Consider the following 15046-nt stretch of genomic DNA (forward strand, 5'->3'; position numbering starts at 1 on the left):
TCTCAGTAGAAATATTGCCACCCCAGGTTCCTCTTTGATCACTCTCCTCAGACTGAGGCCAGTTCTGCAGCCGTTCACTTTGTCTACGACCCTCCCTCCATGGGAGGATCGGGTCATCCTTGACCTTCAGCACGTCCCGGGGAGATGAACCACTCTGAACCCTACCACGGGTTTAGCAGAAGCCCTCCACATTCCCAGAAGCTCAGCAACACCGTGATCTTCCATGATGCAAGCGAGACCTCATCGCATGAGGGAGCAGGTGGGGCGGAGGTAGACCCATGCTTCATCGCTCAACTCTGCTGGGTCCACCGCAGCAGAAACACTTTCTAGCACCTTGATCCAGGTCCACTGGGAGAAAGAATCCTATCCCGGTTGGGGGGGTGTGGGGGTGTATGCAAGGGTGGAAGGGATCTTGTAACCACGGGGAGGAGGAGCGGTCCTGTCTCTCAGTGGACAGATCCCATTCCAGGTGGAGGGGGAGCTCTGTCCCATTTCTGTTGAAAGGTCTGCCTTCCATCCCCCTCGCAACTTCTCTTCTCTCTCAGACACCTCACACTCTCCCCTGCCCCGATTCCTCTACCACACTCTCATCCCCCACCCAACACCACCCCCATGGTTTCCCCAGTCCTTTCCGTCCCCTCGCACCCCATCCCCCCAGCTCAACCCTATGTCCCCTATCTCTGATCCAATCTCCCTTGACATTAGCCTGTGGTCCTACCCCGTTCCTTTGTTCTCCCCTCCACTCCTACAGACCCCATCCCTGTATCCCCTCACATGCCATTGTTCTCCCCTCCCCACTCCCCTCCAGCTGCCTCATAAAGTGCCCTGCACTCAGGGTGGGGAGAGGGGAAATTAAATGCAGCCTCCATTCTCTCTGCCCACACTGGGTGAAGGATGGTGCCAGAGGAGGTTCTGTCCCAGTCGGGGAGCCTGTAACGGGCTCTTTATCTCACCCATGGGCGCAGGGTGCTTCCAAACACAACCCTGTTGATCAGAGGGTCCCTGGGATGAGACAGCGTCCTACTCCGTCACGTGGGCCAGAATCCCTTTCCAGGAGAGGCATCTTTCTCTTGTTGCTGTGCCATGGCACAACTCAGCTATGGCTGCCCCATGCAGTGACATCATCACCCCCTCTGTGTCATCATCTCCCCCCTCTGTGATACCTCCCCTCTCTGTAACACCACTAGTGTAATGGGCAGGGACATCCAACCATTTAAATCCTCCTCAATTTCCCCAAGCAAGAGGAGAATAATTCAGCTGGTCTAAATTACTCGTTGTTATCTATTCTAACTCCTAGATATTTGATCCCATTTTGCTGCCACATTTGTTGACTATTTTCTTGACATTGGCTCTAATCCCCCTTCCTAAGTGACATGATTTTGCACATATCCCAAAAGAACTTATACCCAGAGATCTCCCCATAGTCCTCCAGGATGGAGCACAACTTGGGCAATGAGTGTGTCGGGTCTGTCAGATATATCAGAACAACTTCTGCAAATAAATTGATTTCATGCTCTTCCTGGCCTGTTCTGAGACCTTTAATGCCTGAATCCTGGCAAATGGCCTCGGCTAATCGCTCCATGGCCAGTACAAACTCACTCACTGGGGGTGTGGGGGGTGGGGAGTCAGACCTTGATCGGCATGCCTGTTGGCTACCTCTGTCCCTCTCATCTCGACATCAGTGGCTCAGGTTGGGGAAGTCTGTGCTGGCTCCTGCAGTGCACAGCAGCGCTGCTGGACCACCTTTATCTCCTTATTTTCCTGGGCCCTCTCCAAATCTTTCCTTTCTATGACCTCACATTTCTTTCTCAGGAGAAACACTGGCAGCCAAAAGGCACCCTCTGATTCCCCTTAGATTTTGGGAACCCCGACTTCTTGAAGTGGGACAACACGTGGTGACATATTTTCTCAAAATGTGGATCCAGGAGCTTGGACCAGTCTACCAGTTTGCCGTGGTCTGCCAGCATGCTTGCCTAGCTCACCAATCCTGCACTCTCGTCAGTCCACCCGCAGATCTTGTTCTCCCTGCCTGCACTATAGTTCCTGTCCTGATTCCAAAGCATCTCCACTGCAGCTGTGTTCAGTCAGAACTCGAAGGACCCTGCTCACTGCACCAATTATTATATGTGTGAAACTGATTCGAGGGGTACCAAGGGTGGCGAATTTGAACACAGTTGTCTTTTATTGACACATGTAGTGAAGTCGCACGAGGAGTAAAAGACACACACAGACACAAACTCGCCGGATTAATCGATACACTTGCAACCATTCATGGATAGAAGACTTGACAATCAACTTGTCACATATGATGCCTTGAACAGGTCATTCATTCACTCATTGATCTTGGATGCCTGTGGGTGGTAAGGGATATGCAGGTGGCCCAAATACTTGGCATCACCACCCATTGCTGGTCGGACGTTACCCGATAGGGTATTTCTCATATGGAGCACACTTAAAATGTGCTTTATCGGCCCGCTGGCAGGACATCCGAGTATGTGCTGACCATCGTGAGAACATATCACTTTTTATTTTGGCAGGGGAGAGGCCTGATATGGTCAATTTATCAGACTTGGGCGGCTCCCGAACTCCAGCGAATGTGGCCCTTGGTTTTAATTGCTGACAAATAGGGCATTTGGCCATCACAGTTCTTGCAACATCATGAGACCCCCAGATCCTCTGTCCATCATAGTGCCCCCATATGCCCACATTTATGATGCACCAATGCTGCCAAGGCTCCGGGGTCACTCTGCTTGGGGAAAATAGTGGCAGAGCATATTTGAGCAGCTCAGTCCACAGTGACATTGCGTCAGCTTCAGCGGTTTTCCTGGAGGTGTGTCCATCCACGTGGTGGACCCTGACTATTCTTTTGTTGTTCCACCTCTCAGAAGATCTGCCAGTGCTGTTGTCCTCAGAGCAGGCAGCCATGGATCTGCCTCCCTGTCTCCTGCCGCCGACCCATCCACACTGACGTTCTGTTTGGCACAGCCCAGAAATCCTGTGGCACTGATCGGAAAATAGGCTCCTGGGCCCGCCTGGTTGTCCCTTTTCGTATCAGTGCCACAGCTGCCAGCTTGGACATTTGGCTCTCCCCTCCACCACACCCTCTTCTGTCAGTACTTTATCTGTGGTGGGCTGGAGCGCTCCCACCTTACACCGCTGTTTTCTGCACCTCCACCAGCCCGAGCCGTCAGTAAACCAAGCTTTTTCCTGCTGTCCAGCATCAAGGGTGATGAACAGTTTGCCCCAGGCCATGGTGCCAAGCTCTTCTCGGGGGTCATTCAGGTGGGAGGCTGTCACTTTCGGGCAGGACATGATCTGTTCTTGCAAGTGGCTCAGCCCTTCGGGCCCGGCCTCTGTGTGGTCTGCCATGTACCACTTCTTCGTTCCGCTGTGAGTGGCATCCGCAGATTTAACCCATCACATGTTGGGGAGGTGTGGCTGGAGTGTGACTGTCTCTGCTGTCATCTGGTTCTCTGTGGTGAGCAGGCGAGCATCTGACACTCAGATGGGGAGTCGCGTGAGGCAGCTTCCAGGAGGGAATTGAACCAGAAGCTGTGTGGGACTCGGCAACCTTGCCTCTTTCGCTCGAGGCTCCACTAGGCCATTTTCTTCATGGCAGAGACAAGTAATTCAAAGGGTGTTCCAGTTTTGAGGGGTTGGGGGGTGCTTGTGTTCAGTGGCAGTGGTGTTCAACAGTGTGTTTTGCCATTTAAGAAGCCATTTGTTGTTCAGGTCATCAATGAAGCGGAGATTTTTTTTTCTGGGCAACATTGTACAGTAGATGGAGGGGCAGGGTGAGATGGGGAATATGTTGGCACCAGTAACCCAAAAGACCCACAAAACTTTGTGCCTCAACTTGTTGGTGGGCACCGCAATGAGGATTTTGCATTGAGCAACCATTGATATTTCTCTGCTGCCTGGATGCTCAGGAAAAGGACTGTTGGACTAGGACCCTGGACCTTTTCCAGGTGGTGCCTCCCTGGTGCCAGTGTCTGGGGTGTTGCTGCAGGTGTCCAAGACATCCTAAAGTGGGCCAGAGGGTGTGGTACATGGAGATACCAATGACATAGGGAGGAAGAGGGACGAGTTCCTGAAAAGTGGGTCCAGGGCGATGGTGAGAGCTGAAAAGAAATAGCACGAAGGGAGTCATGTTGGGATGACTGTCTGGGCCATGCGACAGTGAGAGCAGGAACAGAATGAGGTGGAGGATGAAGGCGTGGCCTGAAGGTGCGGGTTAAGAGCTCCTTGAGGGCATCCTATTTGCCTAGCTCGGGAGGCTGATGTCGGAAGTCGATGAGCCTTGTTTCATGAGATACATTCTCCAATCCAGGAAAGCTCCTCTGTACCCGTTCAAATTTAACCTGAGGAAATGGCATGGTGGAAATCTCTGCAAACACACAACCGGTGTCCTGATGAGCAAGAACATCATGGAGGAGTAATGGATGTCATCAGCGGTGATCTCTTGGAGGTGGAACTGTTCCTTGGCCTGTTTGAACCCCACGTGTGGCTGCGACATCCAGAACGTTGACAGCTTCAACCAAACCATCTGAAGAGCCACCTGGACCGTGATCTTCATGTCCAACTGAAGGGCTGGGTCCTGCTGAGGTCACCACTGTAGCAGGCGTGCTCCCGCGAAGTCTGGAAAGAATGACATGCACCCAAGTAGTGGAAGTGGAAGATAAGTTGCTTGAACATGCAGCTCCAGCCTTGGGTCGGAAGGCGATCCTCCTGTTGCTCATTGTTTCCCACCATGTGGGTCATCCCCTGGGATGAAGGGCATTGGCCCCAACGAGGTCTGCGCTGTCAGTGTGTTTGTCGGCTCTCTAGTGTAGTGGCTCATGTCTCGGTTAACAGGCCACTCCAACTCGATATGTCAGAAGAATATGGAGCCCATATTTACCAAGGGTGGGTGTGCATATTTACATGAAACCCTGACAATCCCTTTCACCTGAAGGCCTCTGTTTATTCAATGAAACTTTAAAGTAACAGACACTTCTGTTGAGGCGAGAAGGGGAGGGGTTAGGATATTGGGAATGGGGGTGGGGGGTGGTTTGTTTATTCTTTCTTTTATAGATGCCACACATTAGATGAGCATTATTATTAATTGTGTGAATTTGTTGTGCTTTTAAGTTTATAAATATATTTTAAAATGATCGGCAGGACCACGAGTGGCAGATAGGATCATGGGGACTCTCTCCCCCCAACCCACCCACCCAAAATATCAACCGGGTTCATTGTCGTTGTCAACGTCGTCGAGGATCCATTCCACCTGCCCACAGCATTTGGCAGCTCTTCTCGTCGGGAAAGAGGTTGAGGAATATCGGAGCCAGTAGCACCAGGCCCAGAAACAGATTCTTCCTGCGAGCAGGGAGAATGGAGAATGATGGATGACCGGCTCAGACAAAGACTCCATGACTCTGCTATTGATTCAACAGAATTTATTTCTTTTTTGGGAGGGACTGCACGTGTATCATTTGTCTCTCTGTGCGTAGGTCCGGTTGTGTGTTTGCAGAGGTTTCCACCATGAACACAGTTTCCTCGGGTTAAATTTGAACGGGTACAGAGGAGCTTTCCTGGATTGGAGAATGTATCTCATGAAACAAAGGTGACTGAGTTCGGGCTTTTCTCTTTTTCACCCCAAAATTAACTTTATTCTAAAATTATTGACCAAGAGGACAACTGTTCCATGTCTTTTCTCATCCTCGTGTTGCATGCCTATATTCCCTTCACTGCACACGTTCTCTGTTTAACATCATTCCACCACTTTGACACCTTGTGGATACTCACTGCACTCTGTGGTTGAAGGGGTTCCCCTTAGCCTCCGCCCCCCAAGACACGGAGGTTTAGAGTCCTTCCCCACAGCGCCCTCGTGTTGGCTGCGCCAAGCCTCAGTGCATCTCTCAGCAACCTGGACTAGGACAGTGGGCAGCGTTCCCTCACCCACATCTCCATGTGCTAAAAGACCAGCAGGTTAACGTCGAACAGTTATGCCCTTCGGACCTCGATGTTGTGCTGACCTATCAATTCCAAGCAAAATAAAAACTAGACCCTTCCTCCTTCATAACCCTCCATTCTTGCAATGGAGGGAGTGCAGAGGCAATTTACCAGGCTGATACCTGGAATGGCAGGAATGACTTATGAGGAAAGATTGCACAAATTGGGATTGTACTCGCTGGAGTTTAGAAGATTGAGAGGGGATCTCATAGAGACATATAAAATTCTGGCAGGACTGGACAGAATGGATGCAGATGGGATGTTTCCAATGGTGGGAAAATCCAGAACCCGGGGCCATGGTTTGAGGACAAGAGGCAAACCATTTAGGACCGAGATGAGGAGGAATTTCTTTACCCAGAGGGTGGTGAATCTGTGGAATTCATTGCCACAGAGGGCAGTAGAGGCAGGTTCATTAAATATATTTAAGAGGGAATTAGATCTATTTCTTCAGTATAAGGGTATTAAAGGTTACAGAGAGAAGGCGGGGACGGGGTACTGAACTTTAAAATCAGCCATGATCTCATTGAATGGCAGAGCAGGCTCGAAGGGTCGAATGACCTACTCCTGCTCCTATCTTCTATGTTTCCTTCATTCATGTGTCCAAGAAGCCCTTAAATGCCGCTAATATTTCAGCCTGCACCACCACTCCTGGCAAGGCAGTCCTGGCACCCACAACTCTGTGTAAAAACAAGTACCCCTGATATTGCCCCTAAACATTCCTCCCTTTGCTTTGGGCTTCTAGTGTTTGCTTCTCTTATCTGGGTTTCAGGCAGACCAAAGGGCATCTTTCACTGAGATTCTGGTCTTCCAGCAGTTCTGGATGTCTGTCTCTGGATGCTCTGCTCAGGGGACCACCCCACAGTATCTCATCAAGTCCTAGTCTCTGTGTCAGCAGGAATTCCATGCTGACCACTGCATGATGGCCCTGTGGTCAATAGTGTTTGTCTATGCAACCATTCCCATGAAGGTGATGGGGCAAAGTCCTGCTGACTAGGACATTGTGTGGCATCAGGGCCAGACCAATCTTTCGCAACACCTGAGCCAGGTAGAACCTCAGCAAATAGTGGCTTTTCATGCCCTTGCACGTTGTTTCCAAGCACAGCCACACACAATAGCCATGCTGGTTAGGGTTATGCCCCCATTGATTGACGACGTACATGGTCCTCCAGACTCTATCCATTTTGGACCCCCACATGAATAGGAAATGTGTTTTGGGAATTGACAGGGTGGAGGTGTGGGGATGGGCCACACCTGCCTCACGTGCAGCAGTACCAAGAGCTCCTTGCACCTGATGACCAGGTTCTACCGGATTGAGAGAGTTGGGCATCTCTGTGGTTCTCCCTGTCTCCTGGAACTGGGGGTCTCCTTACTGCTCCCCATCTCCTTGAGTTGGTACTTTGTTCTCCACCATCACCACAAGACAACCAAGACCCCTGGATGGAGGGCAGACGCGCAGAGAGATCAGTGAGAATACGGGTAGTTTCAACAGGGTGGGGTCCATCCTGATGCCTGATAACAGGAGGAAACCAACGGGGAAGGAGGATGCAGGGCATTCGATAGCAGGTGGGGCAGGGTGTAGACATGGCAGCTGACTGGAATTGTCAGGGGGATACTGAGACCTGGGAGAGGAGGGGAAGGAGGGTGCAGTTGTGTTCTAACGAGAGAGTGCTGAGGGAGAGGCAACATGGGTGGAACCTCAAGGCAGGGGACCACTCAATTTTTTGCAGGGATGGGCTCTGTAAATAGAATCACAGATATCCAGCAAAGAGCATCTTTGTTCCCCTGCCATCAGGAAAGAGATATAGAGGAATAAAAGCAGAGAAGCCAGGGAGGGAAATAGCTTCTTCCCACAGGCCATGAGATTGACAAGGCAACATGAGCTGGATGGGAGCTAAGAATGAAAAGGTGGAGAGGAATATGGACTGATTACAACAGCACACCCAGCAGGAGAGTGGGGCTGAAGGGCCTGTTTCTGTGTTGTCTATCTGGACCAGCCTTTTGAGTTCAGCTTTAAAAGACCAAACCATTTTTAAATTTAATATCAACGGTATAGAATGAATCAAGAGACAAGATGTATGTCCAGCGGCAAGCGTCGAAGGCACTTCCTGAAACGGAGGCTCTGAAACCACAGGGAGGTTCTAGCCGGAATGAGGCCTGGCTTCCTCTGGAAGGAGGAGAGGAGGCAGGGATAATGTGGGGGAAGGGGTGGGGAGGGGAGGGGGTAGGGATGCCTGCCTCCGTTCACCTCCCATTTCCTCTACACTGTACCCCTCCTAATTCCTCTGCCCATTCCCCTCCCCCATCACCTCATCGCCCCGCTCGCCTCCCCCGCTCCCCTCCCCAACCTAACCCTAACAAACCCTAACCTTAACGTTAACACTACCGATACCCTTAAACACTACACCACGTCCCCAACCCTAACTCTTATTTCCACCCTGTCCCCTAAACCTATACCTACGCTGTCCCCTAAACCCAGCCCTAATCCTACCCACCTTCCCCAAACCCCAACTCACACCCCACCTCTACCTCCTACTCCTACCCCCTTCCCCTAAACCTAAAACAAGCCCACTTCCCCAAACTCTAAACCTAACCCTAAACCTCGACCTAACCCGAGCCCACATCTCCTAACTCTAAACCTAACTGTTCCTCTACCCGTCCCTGACCCTTATCTTAGTTCTACCCACCTTCCCCAACCTTAAACTAAACCCTACCCCTATCCTCTATACCTACCCCCTTCCCCTATCCCTCCTTCCCCTAAGTTAGGGGTAGGAAGGGAAGGGGATGGGAAGGGGACGAGGGGAAGGGGAGGAGGGGAAGGGTAGGAGGTGAAGGGGAGGAGGCGAAGGGGAGGGGGAAAGGAGAGGGGAAGGGGAGGTGCAGGGAGGAGGGCTGAGTTTAGGGCATAGGTGTGAGGGTAGGTGAAGGGGAAGGTGAGTGGGAGGGGGTTGGAATGGAGGAGAGGTAGGGGAGAAATGGGGGCTGGGGGAAGTGGGTGAAAGGATATGGAAGAGGTGGGGAATGGAGTTGGCAGGGTCAGAGGGAGAAGGGGAGGGGTTCAGGCCATCATGATGTTGTCCGTCCTCTGTTCAGCTGGGATGTAATGTTCTTCTGGACTCGTGTCTTGTCTCTGAGATCGCTCCTTCTCCTGGGAAGAGAAATACGAGTGATAGAGATGCCGTCTCTGAGGCCTGATCACGATGACTTTGGAGGGCCCCAACTCTTCCCCCATCACCCCCCTCCCTACCCCTGCACACTAGGGCCTTTCTCTTCCTCTGCTTCACCTAAGGAAGTGTGTTATGGAGAAAACCACAATCTATATCTGCAGAGCTCAGAGTACCGTGTCTCCATCAGGCAACACCCTGGTTCACCACGACATGGCAGCAAGATGCTGGACAAATCATGGATGGATCAGTTGAGTCCCTTCAGCTGACCCATCTGAACCTACCCCACAACAATATTACTCTTCCCTCCCTCTCACCAGTACCTTCTGTTTTTCTTTTATTCCTGTCCCTATATTAAAATCTTTTTTGTGCCTTTTTTGGATGAGCCTCCAGTACCACCCCTGGCAATGTATTCCAGCCACCCACTACATTCTGTGTGAATAAAATATCCCCCTCACATCTTGTCTAAAGTTCCCTCATCTCACCTTATTTAGACGTCCTCTGGTATTCTCGCCCCAGGAATGCACAAATATTCCAAGTGTGGTCTGACTAGAATTTTATACATCTGCAACATTACATCTCTGTTCTTGAACTCAATTCCCTGACTCCTGAAGGCCAGCACACAATACACCATCTTAAACTCCCTCTCAATTTGCACAGCAACCTTGAGCGATTTATGGCGCAGGATCTAAATATATCTCAGTCCTGCACACTGTTCATAATCCTGCCATTAACCAAGTGCTCTGCCCTCACGTTCTTGTAATCCGCATTCAATAAAGATATTGGTCTATTTGAAGCTAAGTTTAATGGGTCTCCAACCTTCTTTGGAATAACTTTTATTCATGCCCTTGAAAATGACTATGGAAATAAACCTGTACCAGTTGCTTGTTTAAGTACATCTGTATTTACAGGATTCAACTCTATCTGTCACTTCTCTGCAAACTGGATGACCTATGACAACCTTCTACACTGTCTACAACATCTCTACCTCTGTGTCATCCCCTGACGTACCCACCCTTCCACTCCCATCATCATTCATAAAAATCACAAAGAGCAGGGGTCCCAGAGCAGATCCCTTTTGAGCGCCACTAGTCATTGTTCCATCTACTACTACCCTCTGTTTTCTGCAGACAAGCCAATTCTGAATCCACACAACCAAGGCTCCATGGATCCCATGCCTCCTGACGTTCTAAATGAGGCCACTGTGACGACCTTGTCAAGCACCTTACTAAAATCCACGTGCAGCACATACAGACCTTGACCTTCATCTATTTCCTTTGACACCTTCTCGAAATACTCAATTTGACTCGTGATGCAGGACCTGCTCCTCACAAAACTATCCATGAGTTTCCCCAGCATGTTTGTGCATTGCCCTCGGACCCAGCATCTGCAGACTTCCTGGCCAGTCCCTCCCTTACCCCTTCCCAGAGCTTCCGCATCCATTACAACATTAAGCATTGCTGCCCAGTATTGCCCAGTACAGACCTTTGTTAACGTTCTCCACAACCAACTAACCCTTACCCGTACCACACCCATAACTATGGGTGGATTAAATATCCAATTAACTTCTTTCTGAATTAATGCATCAGGAATTTGATGTTGATTCCAATTTTGAATAACTTTTCATAATTCTCGTTCAGCTCCTTTCAATTTAGATCCATTATCAGAACATAATTCTTTTACTTGACCACGTCTAGGAATAAAACACCAAAGAACATTAATACAAGAGTCTGTATCAAGCAATGACGCTGCTTCAATATGAATTGCTCTCATAGTCAAACAAGTGAAAATAACTCCATATCGTTTTTCAACACTTCGTCCTCACTTTACTTGCAAAGGACCAAAATAATCAATGTCCACGGATGTAAATGGGAATTCATCAGGTGAAACTCTGTCCTGTGGTAAATCTGCCATTTGTTGTTGTCCTGGTTTTCATTCTCTCTGTTAGTCACAAAGAGATGAAACCTCATGATTTCATTATTAATATATTTAAGCACTGATGTTCTATCAGTCCAAAACACAGGATCTGCTAACTCCATCTGTAATTCTCTTCTTAACATAGCGTCCATTTTGCTCACCACAGTAGCAACAGTCAATTCCATTCAAGGTCTTGTGACTGACTTTAATGGAGCCACTCTGGCTTTTCCCATTACAAATCCACCATCTACTCGCACCTGGTTATTTCACAGGACTCAGTAACTGACAGGATCAAAACCATCTTCACTTACATCAGAAAAATGGTGTAACTGAGCAAATGTGGCCACTCCAAAGTCTGTTGACGTCAAAACTTCCAAGTATTTGAAGACGCTCAATCTAATTTTTCCAATCTTGTGTAATGGATTCTGGATTAGTTTCATCCCATCCAAATTTTCTTCTGCACAAAACTGGTATTTGGCCGGGCTGATCATTAGGCTGAATTCGGCCAGTCGGGAGAAGAAGGTGTGCAGGTGAGACTTGTGTTGTGCCCAGTCTCTGCTGGCGACAAGAATGTCATCCAGATAAATGAACACGAAATTCAAATCCCTGCGCACCGTATTCATGAGGTGCTGGAAGGTCTGGGCGGTGTTCTTGAGCCTGAAAGGCATGCATAAAAATTCGAACAAGCCAAAGGGGGTGATGATGGCCGTTTTGGGGATGTCCTCGGGGTGCAATGGGATTTGATGATACACGCACACCAGGTCGACCTTGGAGAATACTCTCACACCATGCAGATTGGCCATAAAGTCCTGAATGTGAGGGATGGGGTAACGGTCAGGTACTGTCGTGTCATTAAGCCGTCGATAATCTATGCAGGGTCGCCAGCCATCGGAGGCTTTTGGGAAAAGGTGGAGCAGCGAGGCCCAAGGACTGTCGGAGCGACGAATGATCCCCAGTTCCTGCAGATGCGAGAACTCCTCTTTCGCTATCTGGAGCTTATCTGGCGGGTTCAACAGTAATGTACGATAAACTGTATCAGACACTGTTACACCAGGTTCACAGTTGGGAGAATATTTAACGGTGATATACAGTAGACTTTGGTAGATACTGTGACACCAAGTTTTCAGTAGTGAGAAGGTTTAACAGTGATGTACAATAAACTGTGGAATATACTGTGATTCCAAGTTTACAGCGGGGAGAAGGCTGAACTGTGATGTACGATAAATGGTGGCAAAAACAGTGAAAAATGGGTCAACGTGGGGAGAATGTTTAACGGTGATGTACAGTTGACTTTGGCAGATACTATGACACTGTGTTCACAGTCCTGAGAAGGTTAAACAGAGATGTATGGTAGAATAAGGCAGATTCTGTGACTCCAGGTTTACAGTGGTGAGAAGGTTTAAAAATGATGTACAATAAACTGTGGCAGATACTGTGAAACCTGGTTCACAGTGGGGAGGAGGTTAATGGTGATGTACAGGAGACTACGTAGATACATTGATATTGGGCTCAGAGTGGGAAAAAAAAGCTTTATTGGCGATGTATGGGAAACTGAGACAGTTACTGTACCCCGGGTTCATAGTGGGGAAAATGTTTAACAGAGTTGTACGATAACCTTTGGCGAATAAAGTGACACCAGCTTCATATTGGGGAGAATTTTTAATGATGATGTACACTAAACAGTGGCAGATACAGTAACACCAGGCTCACATTGAGGAGAAGGTTTACTGGTGATGTACGGTAGACTGGCAGGCTCTGTAACACCGAGTTCACAGTAGTGAGAAGGTATAATAGTGATGTACGATAAACTGTGGCAGATACAGTAAAACTGGACTCACAATGGGGAGAAGGTTTAATGGTGATGTGTGGTAAACTTAGGCTGATACTTTAACACCAAGTTAACAGGGGGAGAAGGTTTAACGTTGATGAACGGTAGATTGAGGCATAAGCTAAGAGACAGCATTCACAGTAATGTGAAGGTTTAACAGTGATTTACTATAAACTGTGTCAGATACTGTGACAAGATGGCGCAGAGGGTAGACGTGTGGTTCCACCCATCCCCAGTTAGACTATTAAATGCTCGATTTTAAAAGTTGTAAAAGTGATTAAAAATACTGTTTATAGGCTTTGGAATTGTGGAGGATCAAAATAGCTACAAATGTGAAAAAATCGAAAACTCAGTTCCAGAAGAAATTACCTTACAAAAGAGTTGAAGAATTGAGGCCGAATTCAAGTTGAAGCAACGGAGTTGTCGACTGGAGTCCCCAAGCCTCAGACGACTCCTGCCCGGCTAAGTATTTCGTCGGCGCCAGCTTAGCGATGAGTTCAGCGGTTTCGACTTGTGCACTCGTGAACACAGGCGTGAGGGCGAGCCAGCTGAATGAGGACAGGCACGTGAGCCTGCAGCATTGCCTGGTGGTCAGGAGAGGTACAGTGTAACATCAGAAGACGCACCTGTGCAGTCGGTGGCCCTACCGGGCATGCACAGTGTGTCGAGGGTCCACAAACCTTTGGAGAAGGTGTGGGATGTGGGGGAGCCTGAGCGACAGTGAACTGACGAGGTCGGCACACTGTGCCAGGTGTCCAGACCTGCAGCAGCTCCAGAAGAGGACCTATTGCTATGGAGGAAGAAGATGCTCAATTTCATTAGAATTGGAAGAACTGGGGACTGTGGCAAAAGAAGGTCAGCCTCAAATGGAGGTGATGGATCCTGGACTGGATTCTGTGTTTCCAATTCTGGAAGGGATTGCTCAGCTCATGGAAGATATGTCAAATATATCAATGCAAATGACTCATCAGATGACTCAAGGATTTTCAGAAATGAAAACTAAAATGAACACTGTGTGTGAAGAAATAACTTTTATGAAGCAAGATATTAATGTAGTTAAGAGTGATGTTACGAGATGGACACGATCAGTGGATACTGTGCAAAATCATTTTAAAAAGATTGAGGAGGCTTTCTTGAATGCAAGAGTCAAGTGGAGCGTAATAGAGAAAAAATGGAAATAGTGGAAGATCCTTTTGTAGATTGGGGGATTCAGAAGAAGGAATTATTGAAGAAGTTTGACTCATTAGAAAACCAAAGTCGTAGAAATAATGTTAAGATAGTAGGTTTTCCAGAAGATATGGAAGGTTCGGATCCAGTGAAGGTTTTGAAGAAATGGATCCCAGAAGTGTAGGGCAGCTAATTTGTTCCAGATGGACTGGAATTAGATCGAGCGAACAGAGAGTTAAGGAAGAAACCGTTTCCAGGCCAATTACCACGAGCAGTTTAGATTCGCTGTTTTAAATATCAAGACAGAGAGATGATCCTCCGATTGGTGGTGCAGAAAACACGGCAAAATCAGGCTTCAATAATGGTTCAAAATAATAGGGTTTTTTTAATGCAGATCTGAGTCAAGAAATTATCAGAAGAGATTGAGAATTTAATTCAGCCTAAGAAGTATTGTGGCGAAAGGGATAAAAATTTGCTTTTCGTTATGCGGCAGTATTGAAAGATTTTTATGGGAATTTTCAATCTCTGTTTTTTGATGATGACCATGATCCTTTAATATTTGCTAATTCATTGTCAGATGTTTGAGGAAATGGGTGATCGTCACCATTGTCACCGAAGAAAAGGGTCAATGGGAATGAAAATGAAAAGATTGGAAAATATGGAAAGAATGGGAAAAAAGTTGAATTGACGCAAAGTCTTCTCGATATTGAAGATCCTGAACAATCAGTGGGACTGGAATCACTGGGTTGAATGTTTTTGTTTCAGGACTTTGTGAAAGTCTGACTGGGGGTGGGTGACACTGAGTCCTTTAGTCACCTGCCACTTGTGGACTTTACCATACCCAGATTTTTAGGGGGCTACTACTTTTGAGTAACTTGTTTTGGGATTGATTTTTCTCTTTTTTTTGGAATTTTTAAAATAGGTGGGATTTGAATACAGCGAGACTTAGAAGGGGTGCATTATTTTATAGTAGGATTCA

This window comes from Narcine bancroftii, unplaced genomic scaffold, assembly GCF_036971445.1.
Source record: "Narcine bancroftii isolate sNarBan1 unplaced genomic scaffold, sNarBan1.hap1 Scaffold_269, whole genome shotgun sequence".
Classification (NCBI taxonomy): Eukaryota; Metazoa; Chordata; class Chondrichthyes; order Torpediniformes; family Narcinidae; genus Narcine; species Narcine bancroftii.